At 38.0% G+C, this 13635-nt stretch overlaps 1 protein-coding gene across 2 annotated transcripts in view; it reads left to right on the forward strand.

Moving 5' to 3' along the window:
* The first annotated feature begins 3138 nt into the window (after positions 1-3138).
* Positions 3139-13635, forward strand: part of FRMD3 (FERM domain containing 3) — a 94341-nt gene continuing 83844 nt past the window's right edge. The window contains exon 1 of one of the 2 annotated variants that reach the window (XM_017740460.1): positions 3139-3209. The gene's annotated coding sequence lies outside the window, so the exon portion shown is untranslated. The remainder of the gene's footprint in view (positions 3210-13635) is intronic. The other variant, XM_008638428.2, reaches the window with a different exon arrangement.

The raw sequence follows: 13635 nt of genomic DNA on the forward strand, positions 1-13635 counted from the left end.
CCGCTCGGGCCCTGCAGCCACCTGTGCCAGCGCCGGAAACGAGAGAGAGCTTGGAGGGGGAGTTTGCCTATTCTTAAATGTGGATCACAGAGGTGATCACAACTTTAAGTGGCTTAGAGAATTGTCCATATCCAAACTGGCCAGCTGATAGGTTCTATCAGTTCCCAGAGGAAACTGTAAGCACCCCTTAGCAAGGACGTCCCTTCCGGGACTATGCTTGCTAACCTATGACACATACTAGAATTCTTTTTAAAAAGACAATTTGTGTGAAGTGAAAGAAGCTAAGTATTTTAAAACATGTAGACTATTCTCTGAATTCTGATGTCATAGTTATATCAGCGAAGTTGTCCTTGTTAGACACCAGTATTTGTTTACTGAAAGTTTCTTTAAGTGAATTTTAGGAATGCAGTTAGTTTGCCTCTTTATATCAACTTTTATACAGGTTTTCTTTATGCTGAAGTCTTCTGTTATAGTATGTAAAATATTTGATTATAGAAACTAACATTTTATTTTAAAGGAACCTGTAAAATTTGAAGCAATTATAAAGTTTGCATTTATCTGAAACAGAGTTGTTTATCACCATGAACTGAAAGGCACCACTGTAGTACAGAATCACACTTATTAACTTCTCATGCTTACACTTGAAAATTGGTATGCAAGTGGGAAGCTGAATGAGTGGTGGGAGGCTTTTCTTCCTTCTCCCCAAAACAGTTTGGCAGAGCTTGTATTGAAGCAATGGGACACATGCCCCTATCATCCTTGTTAAAGAACTGTGGGCTTTTGTTTTATTCCTGTTTAGTGCAACCTCTTTGGTATTTTTTACAGGGATTAGATTCCCAGTTCATGCATGTTTCTGAAGGAAAATGACTTACAGATGAATTATAATTGTTGGCTGATGCTACATCGTATTTCTGCTAGGAGGTTGGTGTGGAAACATGCAGGATTGTCAGATGGGGACACAAAATGGCATTTCTGCAAAATGTTAGTCTGTTGGGGCTTGTTTTAAACAGCATTAACAGCCTTGTGGCACTGAGATGGTCAGGTCCAAAACTGGTATGGAGAAGGATGAGAGAGAGGAAGTGAACAGCAAATATAAACCTACACTGCCAAGCAAGGTACTTGTCCCTGTTAGCATTCTCTTGGAAACGCTTGAGTAGTTCCTTGGGAACTGGCTTGTAGTGGAGACAGAAGAGGTGAAGGAAGGATTTTTGTGTATGGAGAGTATCTCTGAAAATTCACTTACATTAACTTTAGGAAAACCCCTCAGAGAGGAAAAAACTCCAAATTTAAAAGTACTGTGGCTGCAGTTTTCCAAACTGGAGACTCACAAATTCTCAGGATGTATATTTATGTGGACAAAGTTGAACTCGCCTTTACCAGAAGTCATTGAAATCTTCCGTCTCAGGCTCCCAAACTCAGTTTCTCCAACTGTCTAGAAATACCTTAATTGTCTGGCTGAAATAGGAAGCATTGTACTAATTGCCATCACAAAGATGCTCCAAGAGAATTGCATCTATTAATATTTACAAGATGTGACAAATATGGGGGCATGTATTAGGCTCTAAAATGAAGGACTATAGAATTTTATCATACATTTTTACAATGTTGTGATATGTGGGCAGTTTGGTAATGAAGTGTGGAGATGTTGCTTTACCTGGCTTCTGCAAAAAGATGCATACAGATCCTGCAAAGGGACACTGTCTTACATGTTGCTCTTACCTAGGATGTTCATGTTTGAAAGTCTGCTGAAAGCTGGAGGCAAATGCTGAGCATTTCCTCTCTGAGGAAACCACTTTTATAGAAGTTTAAGGGATGAACTTTCAATGGTGTACATAAAGACTGTTTCCACTCTTTACTCTTTGCACATTCAATTTGCTAGAAGTTGTTCATTCATTTTCAATCTCCATGTATTAAGTAATAATTTCAGAAAAGAGGTGAGCCTCTTTTCTACCTTTATAAAAAATTTATATTTATGTTTTTATTAGAAACAGTTTCTTTCTGCAGCAATGGCTTCACCTCCTTACTTTGTAAATCTGTGAACCGTAGGAGAGATCAATGGGAATCTAGTGCACAACCTGTAAGTAGGCAGATTACAAATTACTTTATTCTTTTTTTTCCTCCTTTTTTTGTTGCAGGAAATGCTAAACAATCTCATTGTACAGACAAGCTTAGAATGGTGAATACACAAGTAGAGAGGAGAAGGGAACATGAAAAAGGAGAAATACTCCTGCCCAGACAATATTTTAATTCCTCTCATGAATCATAAAGGTGTTTAATTCATTTTTTCTCTGTTGTTCATCTTATCACCTTGAAGAAGCACATACTGAGAATTCCCCCTTCCCCCACCTTTATTTTCTGTTGCTTTAGGCTTTCTAGAACCCGCAATAAGGCATTTTGCTTTTTTATGTTCACTTGCAATATGTATTCATTGCAAGGTCTTAAAAATTTGAGAAATATCTGTGATCGATTTTACTTGTATATTTTTAAATCATCTTTGGAACTTATTTACAAAATTTTCATTTTTTACTTCCCCTCAGTATTGACGTGATCTTTAAAAATGCTTGGAACTGTCAGGACCTATGAAAGGAGCAAGTATTTCTGATCTGCATTTGTAAATACATTTTGTAATTAGATTTCCCTGTGTTTTTGTAAGTATAAGCACTGTCAAGTCATCACTGGTCAGTGCCAGTGTTCAGTAATAATATAGCATGAAAATGTGGAAAGAGGCCATGCTGGCAGCAATGCTGTCCGTAACAAATTTTGCTCTATTTTAGTAGCAGCCTCAGTTCTTTTAGCTGTCCATGATGGTCACTTCTGCTATAAGCAGAGGTTCTTAACACAGATCATCATCACAGCATGATAGAATCATAGAACAGTTTGGGCTGGAAGGGACCTTTAACGTCCCTATAATCCAACCTCCCTGATGAGCAGGCACAAGTAGTGAGCAGGGAAAAGCATGATCCGAGTAGAATTCTACTATCCACCCCATACTTGTGTGGCTTTTCATTTGCTGTTTTTTAAATTTTGACCAGTTCTAGTTTTCAGTTTCCTGGCATGTTTTATTTTTTGTTGTAGGTTTGTTTTTGTTTTTATTTGTTTGTTTGTTGTTTTGTGTGTGTGTGGTTTATTCTTGTTTTTTTTTAAAGGTATTCACAAGCATCAAGCCTCCAGTGAAAGAAATGGAGATCTGCTCTTGAGATCAGAGCAAGGTATTTAATTGCCATGAGCTGTAGAGCATGTGCTATTCCATGTTAGCTCTTTGTGCAATGACAGGCAGAGGAGAAATGAGGAAGAAGTCGTAAGATGACCACTGAGCTGTGTGAAGCCTTGGGGCAATTCCTGTTAGTGGCAGTGCACTGGAGGCATGACTGCAGTAGTGGTCAGAATGTTACTTTGAGCTGGGAAAGCATTTCATTTGCTATTTTTACTGCGTAGATCATACACGCACAACCCATTAGCTTCATGTTTGTTTAGCAGAGGAAAAAATTGATTCTAAATTCTAGATTTTCATTTAAATGATTGGAAATGGTGGATTTTCTGTTTCTCTTATTTTACTTGAATGGATTGATGTTTTGACTTTAAGCAATGATTTTTCAATAAATATTCAGTAATGGATTAGCTAAATTCATCAAAGTACTAAATACAAAGGGCTTTCTTTCCTTTTAAAATTTTTAATAAAGAAAATCAATATCAAGTTCCTGTAGGCTGAATTTTTAGAATGTGCACTCTCTCATTGGAAGTGTCTTTGGTAGCATTAGGTGTGCTAAAACATAAAGAGGAACTCGTTTCCTGGAAAGAAAAATCAAGGAGTGTAAGGACTGTGCAAAATAGCAATCCCTTGTGTTACTAAGTTTCCTAAGGAATTTCAAAGAAAATTACAAGCCCTGCTACTTTTAAAATATTTAAGATTTATGCAGCTTATTGGTCAGCTTACTTTTGAACTAATGAACATACAAGGAGCAGTAATTAATTAGTTTTTTCATCTCTAAAAATCTTCAAAACTAAACTTAATAATAATGAAATTAATACACAGACATCTTTGGTATACATGAAAGCAGAGTGAAGAAATGAGGCTTAATCATTCTGTTTCATTGTATAATTTACTCAATCCTTTTGCCTTGAAGATGTCCTTCTTCTTGTTTTACTGGTTCAGGTTCAAACCATTGCTGAACAGTGCTCTGATGTAATTTCCCATGGCTGCACCAATTGATACTGGGAACAAACCTACTTTTTCTGGCTTTCCTTTGGGAATATAGTAAACTTTTCAAAGGCTCCTGCTGCAAGTTAAGGTTAAAGGGATACAGCAATCTAGAGTCAGTAGCTGTTTTATCCTTGGTAGCTCCATGTTATCTTGGGGTGCTACACATCCATGTGCATCTTGAGTGCTGAACCTTACCATTCATCCTAGCTGCTGGTTAGGTGCTGGCAAAAAGATTTATGCCTTTGCCCTGCATCTTTCAGGTGTACACTTCTGCGCTACTAATGAGTCTTGTGACTGCTGACAGTTTTTCTGGTTTTTACTGCCCTGCCCAGAGGACATGCTAGTGGCAGTGTAATCTAGGCACACATCTTCCCTTTGCAAATCTAGGCAAACATCTTCCCTTTGCATATCTTCCCTTTGCAAATCTGTCTCTCTTATATCTTTTCCTGAGGAAACAAGATGTATGTGTGTGGCATTACCATGATATGCGCATGTGTTTCAGACCTTTGGAAGTCTGTGTGATGGGCAGCATTTTGCAATGTTTAACACACCAAAACAAAAAAGAAATTAAATAGAGGTTAAAAAAAAAAATGCAAGCGTGTGCAAAGGGTAACACAAGAAAGGGTGACCCAGGCTTACTCATGCTACATATAGATTGAATTTTATTGGGACTAAGACAAGAGAATTTATGCAGCGAACTCTATATTTGACCTTTGGATTTGGGTATGAATTTGAGCTCCACAAATTAGCAGGAAGAGCCTTTTTGTGATGTGTGAAGAGCAGCTTGCATTGTAGGCTGAGATGCTAGCCTGAGACTGCAAAATGCTGTGTGGTGCATAGTTCTTTTTTCCTCCTCATAGCTCATTCATCCTCCATCAAATCTAGAGTTACTGCAGCATTTGACCCTTGCAGAATTAAGCTGTGACTTTTTTAAAAAAACCAGTGAGATTTTCCAGTGGGACCCAAGATTTCTAATAAATAACTTTAAAATACGATCTTTTGCAGGAAATAATCTTTTCAGCTAATATTTGAAAAGGGAAATCTGAAAGTATACTCAGTTATACTACTTACTCATTTAGAAGGGTTTAATGAATTTATCAATATTCTTCTCACACATGCATTTTTTCAAACAATGAAAAATTTGTCATGGTAACTTGAATGTCTGTATTGCTAGCCCAGAATCTGGCATTTCTGAGGTGATAGCAGTATGTTGTTTTATGCTGGTTTTGCTGTCAGTCTCACTGTTACATTCTTTAGGCATGGCACACCCTGTAGTGAGTTAGTATTGAATGTTTGAATGTTATCTTTGCATTCCACCATGTCACTGGAAAATCTGGTGTAGAGCCAGCCACAATAAACTCTACCAAGACAAAGCAGAGTCGGTTGCTGTATGCATCCCATAGTAATCTTTTCCTTCTCTGTTTTCTGTGATGATTCTGCTCTACCTTATCCTGTATAATAGTGTCTCAGCACTGGAATCATCTGCTTGTCCTGGGTTGTAACACAAATTACTGTCAGGGGCATAAAAATATTGTCCATATTTCCTTTATGCGATCTTTAGGATATATTGGACTGTGGCTAATGGTCTGAATAAGGCCTTGAATTACCTGTGAACTTCTCTGAGAAGCCAGTATAGTCAAGAAAGTTTCCAGTTTGCCTTTCTAATTGCCTTGTGATGCTTTTGGTGAGTGTGAGATTAGGATTTTCGTTAACTTAGGAGGTATGTGGGAAAGAGCCAGTGTATTTCCCTAGTCATGCTTCTGAGGGCAGACATGTTCTAGCAGTCACTGATGCTGCTCTTTACCTTTTCATTCTGAGTAAATAAATCCAGTCTTAAAAAGAAAACAAATATATACCTTTATTACTTAGATGTTTTCCATGAATGTACTAGCAACCGAGAAGCAGCTGTTACCAGACAAATTTCCTCCTACATCCTTAATGCAGCTCCTTTCCGGAGGAGTTATGTTATACCTATGTTTTTTTTCATTGCCAGGATACAATCATCTTGTTAAGATGAAAAGTTAATAAGAATTTGCCCTCTGCAGAGGGGCTAATTGTTCAGGCTGGTCTGGAGCAAGACTGTCTTCCTGACTGAAATACTGTTGTTAAGTGGATGGAATGGATGCATGATTAGATTAAGAAGCTTAATAATACAGATGGTTTTCTTGCTGTATTTTGGGTGTTCAATGCTAGAAGAATACAACAGAATAGGGTTTGAAAGTACCTTATTCCTCACTCTAGCAAAATAGGCATCAAAACGTGAGGAGTGTAATACAGCTAATTTTGCACATTATAGGAGAACAAGTTGTAAGGCAGAAAACTGCCAAAACATAATTCATTAAATCGAGGGAATTTGTCATTAAACCTTGGATTACCAAGCACAAAAATTTATTAAATGGAAAAGATTGTCACATGCTTGTCATAGGTTATCAGAATAAAGACTGTTTATACATTTGGTGTAGAATTCAGACAGCAGTTAGTCTTCTGTGTTGTCTTGCAGGTGCAGCTGAAAGCAATGTTGAAGTTCACAGCAAAACAAACAGTTTTTGGTAGTTTATTTTTTGTTGTCTGCACCCATTAAACTATTCCAATAGAATGTGGTGTACTGATTTGTATACCAGATATAATTTTGTAATACAGGGATTAATGTTTCAATTTAAAATCTGAAACCTGTAATTTAAATGACCTTTAGATGTTTGCTTTTCCATGGTGTAGGCAGAAGAGTATTGCACTAGGAAAGCTGACACCTTGTCCTTGACACAGGTTAATATCTCTGTGTTCAGGAGAAAAGCTGAGTTGAATTCTCATTTGTGTAGTCCTGGCAGGATGCTGTTGAAGGCTAATGGTTTATTGATACTGTTTTGATTGCACTATTTCATTTGCTGCATATCACACAGCATGTTTGCTATTCTTTTTCAAGCATATACAAATCAGTCCCCAAATGGGAAGATTGTCTTTTAAGAAAAGTAAACTATTTATGCAGTGTGTTGGCTTCTTTTCTCACTTTCTGGTGTTTTGAGGGGATATGTGCATTTTCCTTAGCTTGGGACTCATGTTTTCCATGTAAAAATTTTTTTTTAAGTTCAGTGACAGATTCTTGCCCAGTTTTGTGGCAAATGAATCTTTCAAGAGTAGATCAAATATCACTACAATTTTAATGCAATAATGGGAGCCATCATCGTCATCCCCTGGTATTACCCACAACAGAGAGTGGTGTGAAACAAGAGAAGGGTATGACAGCTGCTACCTGATTGTGCAGTTGAGAAGCTGAGACCTGTTCCTGTTACACAATTTGTTTTGGAATATTGTAATTTTTTTTAGTGATTTGAAAAACAAGCTGAAAAAAGTATGTGAATTTCTAAGTTAATCTGTCAGAGTTTTTTGGGTTTTTTTCAAGTGCACAATGTCGTTAACAAATAGTATTTTTGCGGTAGAAGAATATTAATGTTTTAGGTTTCTGGTAATTTCAAAGCTTTCTGGCAGAACCCATAGTTCCAAGTGGCAGAAAAGGGAGGGTGAAGTCAACTGAAATGACCAAAAGGAGCCTAAAGTGGATGGAATTGCCACCTGCAGTAAGCAGGATCTGTTTTCTGTGTTTTCTTAGCTAAGATTTTTTTGAGGAACTTGACAAATTTAAAATTCAGCTTAAGCATTCAGTGCATGTCTCTGAGGATTTCCCTTGGTTCTGCTGGGAAGGAGGAGCCAAGCCTGCTTTTCCTCCTGATACAGGGTAACATTAAAAATCTGTGGCACAGTGAGACAGGAATCATGACAGCCACAGAGCCAGGGCTAACATCTGGTTTCCCGTGTTTTCACGGGAGGGAATGCACAATTTATGCACGGACAAGCTGCCCACCTGCCTTCTGTTTCATTAGTCTGATGTGAGCTTACTGGGTGTTTCCAGTGCCAGTATAAAAAGGATATCCACCCCCCTTACTCATTCCTTGGTTCTAGCTCTGCATCAGCTGCTGGAGGGTGGAGGAGATTTTCCTAGTTTTAGAATGGTTTGTGGCTCCTTTCATACTTTTTTGAAAAAGAATACCTATAATCTCCACAGATGCTTAGTTACGAGGCGCTTTCAGGATGGTGAAGTTTTGCATAATTTTGAAGGGCAATGTTGAAGAACAAGGGAGATGTTTGACACAGATTGTTGTGCATGTATATTTTAATACATTGGTTGATCTGTAAAAAAAAAATTGATTAGTATATTGGTTGATTTGTAAAAAAAAATTTGCCCAATATGATGCTTCAAGTTGACTGGTCATAATAGTTTTAGGCACTCAATGAAATAGGGATGAAACTGTACCTTAAAACTTTTTGAGGAAAGTTGTGCTTAAAACTTTAGAAGGTGTTCTGGCTTGTGATAAAGTGAATATTATTAAATATGACAGCATATATACATTTTAAAATAACAGTTTTTGAATGCTGTCAAATAGATCATAGTCATTCATTAAATCCCTTTGATCAAAAGAGATTGTTCTAGATAGGTAGCTCTCTTTTTTAGTATTTTTATTTTAGTAACAACGTTTGTGGGAAATTATGGTGCTCTTTGGTGCTATGTTGCCAGTACAACTGAAGCATGTTTTTTCCAAGTTTGTTTTGTAAAGCTCATAATGCAGTAGAATTAACCAGATCAGAATCTGCATATTTTCAACCTTCTTTTTTAAAAGATTTAAATCAAGATTGACTGCCTTGTCTGAAGACATGCTGTAGAAAAATAAAGCAATTATTTCATTTTACGAAAGATAAGGCTGGCAAGTATGAGACATTAATTGGATAAAATTGTATGTTCCAAATGATGAAGACAGCCAAATTATCTAATGGCCTTCTATAGTGTTAGAATCCATTAGTCCTTTTTCTTGACATCTTTTTTTATATTTATATACAAAGTGTATACATGTATGTACATGTATAAACACACATGCACAAAAAGAAAAAAGCATGGGGTGTGTATGTGTGAGATGTAACAAAGAAGCAGGATAAGCTAGAAAAGGAAATGCCTTTAATGAGCTGATTACATGACAATGGTCAGCATTTTTTATCTATTGGCCATTGCTATGAGAGATTCTCAATTAAATATTTCAAGACTAATATCTTCAGCCATGTATAAGTATGGACTGCAGGGGTTCAGTGAGGTCAGTGTTTAAATAGGTAGTAATGTCTAGAATTATTGAAACATCTTTCAGCCATCCCGTCTTCAGTAGTTTGGTGCTTTCTGACAGCTGTGCACTGCTGTCCGCTTGTACCTGCCCTCCTGCCATGCCTGTAACCCAACATACAGACTGAATGCTCAGAGCATGGAAGCTGATGTCCATTTACATTTGGTTTTCTGTTTGCTGTTGAGAGAAGGTGACAAGGACAAAGCTTCAGAGGATTGGCTGCTGAGTACCTCGATGTGTGCTACCTACCTGCATTGACTGAGGCTGGCCACCTACTATTGCATGGTGAAGAAGAAGATGGGCAGAACTGGGAAGGGTTAGAGAAGACAGACCAGCTGGTGAGACTGGGCAGCATAAGAGCAGGGTGTCACTCCTGCACTGAAGTTTAAATGCCTTGTAAGAAAGGGAATCTTTCATCTTTTCTAAAAGAATATATCCTGGTTTACTGGGTCTCGTTTTGATCTTTGATACAGTTTTGCTTAACTCTGGTGCATTCTCTGTTGATTTTTCAGTTCAGTCCGTTCCTTAAAGTTCTTCACAGAACACATGCAGGTGGGTGGGTTTGATTTAATGGCAGCAGTGCACTTGGTGGTGAAGTCTTTAGAGAATCATAGAATCACAGAATATTCTGAGTTGGAAGGTCCCCACAAGGATCATCCTGGAATTCTTCCAGCACTTAAGTGAGGATGAACCCACAACCTTGACATTATCATGTTCTAAGAAATTGAGCTAATCCCAGTGGTCTTCCCCTGTTCTCTGCTTTCCTTCTGCTTGCTGCTTTTCTTGTGCTTAGGATGCATGGCTAAGGATAATTGCTGCATCCTACAAGGAAGGGTGCAAGGGCACTGAAATGTCTGATTGCTCTCTCTTGCCAATTTCCATGCTGGCTTGTTTCTTGTTTTATTTCCTAAAAGTTCTTTCTGCAGGCAGAAAGAGAAATCATGTGTCAGGCAGAAAGAGAAATCCAAAAAGTTGTCTTCTACTGCAGGACAAGGTACCTTTTCTTCTTTGGTGTCATCTGCTCATTTATGTAACTTCTCCAGTTTTGAAAAAGAAGTTCATTATAAAATAATTTCATCATGAGGTTTTGCAGTCAGTTTTGGCAGAGCAGGTACAAAGCTGTCAGAGCTTTGCTTCTTAGAATATACATGTCAGCTTTGCATTGGATCTAGCTCTTTCTTAAGACACTTTTTAAGAATTTTTTTTTTTTTCACATAAGCCTGTAGTACCCGTAGATGATCTGGGTGAGGGGAATGTAGCCTTAGTTTGCTCCCAAATTACAAGAGGTTCAGCGCAGGTTTTCAACTCTCAAATGAGAGTAAGAAACCTTACTTTACTTCTTATTTTGCAATAATATTCAAAGATATTCCCTCCTTTTTCCAGTTGATAGTTTTCATCCTCATATTTGTTATTGCTCTGCTTCAATTCTAAATGTGACAGGAATTTCAAGTGAGAACTTTCTGATGCAACAATGACCTAGGAACCAGCTGTACTATCTATTTATGAAAGTTACTGCATGTCATAATTTTTGCCAGGTCTCCTTCCACTCCATAACCACCTGTGTGAGAACAGGAGTTTATTTCCAAAATTATGGTTTGATGCTTAAATACCTGTTAACAAGGCACATTCTGTGAAAAAATTTGCTTAGGAGAACTGTGCTCATTTGCGTACAGAATGTAGCTTCCACTGTATGTCTTTCTTATCTGCCACTACACATAGTAAAGTGAATACTGGTGATCCTGTTAAGCATCATCTTCTGTTTCTTTCTTGTTTTAATGGGTTTTGCATTCAGTTGTAAGAGGCAATGTGGGCAGCTGAGGGAAATTCATCAGTGTGCATAAACATTCTCTGCATCCACTGACTTTTCAATGCTTTCCCCAAATGCTGGCCACTGTGGAACATATCAGAAATCTTTCAGTATATAAACACATATTCTGCAGTCTTTTTTTACCCCTCTTTTTTTTTCATTCAGTTTCAGCCAAGAGCTAAAATTTTATAAATATCGAAGACAGCAAATTCTGTCCTGAATACACATATACAGAATTTCTCTAAGGTCAGAGTTTGCACCAGAAAAAGTTAGTTGTCATTTGTGATGTAATTCAGGGCTTTGCTTTCCATTTACTAGACGGAAAGAAACATTTGCAGCATCCTAGGACTTATTTTAGGGGAGGGCCTCTTAAAAGGGTTAAGACTAACTACTGCTAAGAAGAAAAAAAGTACGATGAGTTCCCAGCTTAGTCAAAAAGGATGCATTTTAATAGTGTGTCAATATGTTCCCTGACTGAAAGATGTGGAAAACAGACCAATTACTAAAACAGTAAAAAGTGAGGTCAGCTTGTCTTTGATCTCCGCTGAGTGTGTGGGAATGGGAAGTCTGGGCACATGACAGAAAGATGAAGATGAATCTGACACAGTGAGGGAGAAAGTGAAGTCTAGTAAAGGCGAAACAAAGGGGTCTGTAAAGTATGTTGCTTTATTGTATTCTTTTTTGCAGCTGTGGTCAATGGAACAAGTCTGTAGAGCCCTCTATTTGAATTTCTATTGTGTTTTGGGTCTTTTGTGATGATATTTAAAAGAAAGTCAGAAAGACTTGTTGTTTATGTCTGTATTCTTATAAATTGTTCTTAAAAGAGTGAAAAAAAAGACCATAGTGGTAATTTTGTGAGCTGATGATTACAAATGCAAAGGTAGTTCTGGCTATGCTATCAAATGGAGGTTTTATTTTAGGTGGTGCTAGTGAGGCATTTTGTATGTCTTTCAAGGACTGAACGACCTCCAGAAAGAGAGAAAGAAAGAAAAAAATCAATCCCTACTACAAAAAAATTGTGAGCTGGGAACTTTTTCTTTGGCAAAGAGACAGAAACTTGTATGACACAGAGAATGAGTTCCTCCCCTGATGCCAGTGGCTGGCTTTTATTAAATATCATTGGGGTGCACTGATGTAGGTGCTATGTCCAAGCAATTCTTCTGGATGGCTTCTTTCTTCAGTGTTTTCAACCTACCATTAATTTGCTCTTCTGAAGATTGAATGTCTAATCTCATAAATGTAATGTTGTTTTCCCTCAAAACAAGCATTTTACAACTGGGATTATTACAGCCCTAGTTGAGCAGCTTGGAAATAGTATCTCATGGTAAAATTTTTCTTACAGTTTGCTGAAAGAAAGTACAGGAATAAAGAACTTTGCTGAGTGAGAAATGAGGCAACATGATCCTGGAAGTTAGTTCTGCAGTCAAAGCACATGGGAAAAGAGATTAAGCGTACTGAGGTATTACCAAAGATAGATAAAAAGGAGTTCCTTACCTGAGACAGATAAGCAAGATGAGTAGTTGAAAAAAATGTGTGTTGATGGATTCTAAATTAGTAGAAGGTGGGAGATCTTTTTGTTTATCCTCATCCTCTTCCATAAAAACTTTTCTGAAGATCCACAGTAGGTATTATGACAAGTGTCCTCTGAGGCACAACGATAGAATTGTATGGTATATCTGTCTGACAGTTCAAGTGCATAGCATGGTGAGGATTCCTCAGTTAACCAGAAGTTTTTATCTAGGCCCATATCACATCAGATTAGTGTATGAGTTACACTTTCAACTGGTTCACTGAGAGCTGTTGACTTCATCACCATGTTCGAGGGTCTTGTCTGTCAGGAGACATTATTTGTGAGTTGCAGCACTTGTGATTGGGTGTGCTCCAGAGATGATATTGCCAGATCAATGACTACACAGCTGGGTTTGTGATTCTGGAATAAACTACATAGCGATGGATCAAATTTCTGTAATATCTAGTCATATATTCTGTTAGTTATGTAAACTCTTAGACTTTCACATCACTCTAGTAGTCTTTCAAAAGGGCATTAATTCATCCCCTCTAGGGATTATGTTCCATGATCTTATTTTTCTTCCTCCATTCCTCCCACCAGTGCATGCACATCCCATGTCATGCTTGCAGGCATTCATGATGTATTTCCTCATGCGAGGAGAGGAACATGTGGCGCTAACCCCAAGCTGGGAGGGGCGTAAGGGAGATCAGCTGAGGTGCCACTCTCAGTGCTTGCAGGAGTTCCCCAGCTGCACTTATAACTTCTTTCAAGCCGCCCTTCTCTGTTGTGGTCATACTCTCCTGTTTGGTATGGAAGCAAAGGTGTGTTTTTTCCTGCACAACCCTTACCGTGGTTAGGGCTCAATACGTTCAGCTGAGCCCTGAAATGTGCTCATGAAGGGGCATTCTCGCAACAACTCCAGTTGGCTGTTTTCCTTTGGGGAGCTTAGGTAAGTTGT

This window comes from Corvus brachyrhynchos, unplaced genomic scaffold, assembly GCF_000691975.1.
Source record: "Corvus brachyrhynchos isolate BGI_N302 unplaced genomic scaffold, ASM69197v1 scaffold37, whole genome shotgun sequence".
Taxonomy (NCBI): Eukaryota; Metazoa; Chordata; class Aves; order Passeriformes; family Corvidae; genus Corvus; species Corvus brachyrhynchos.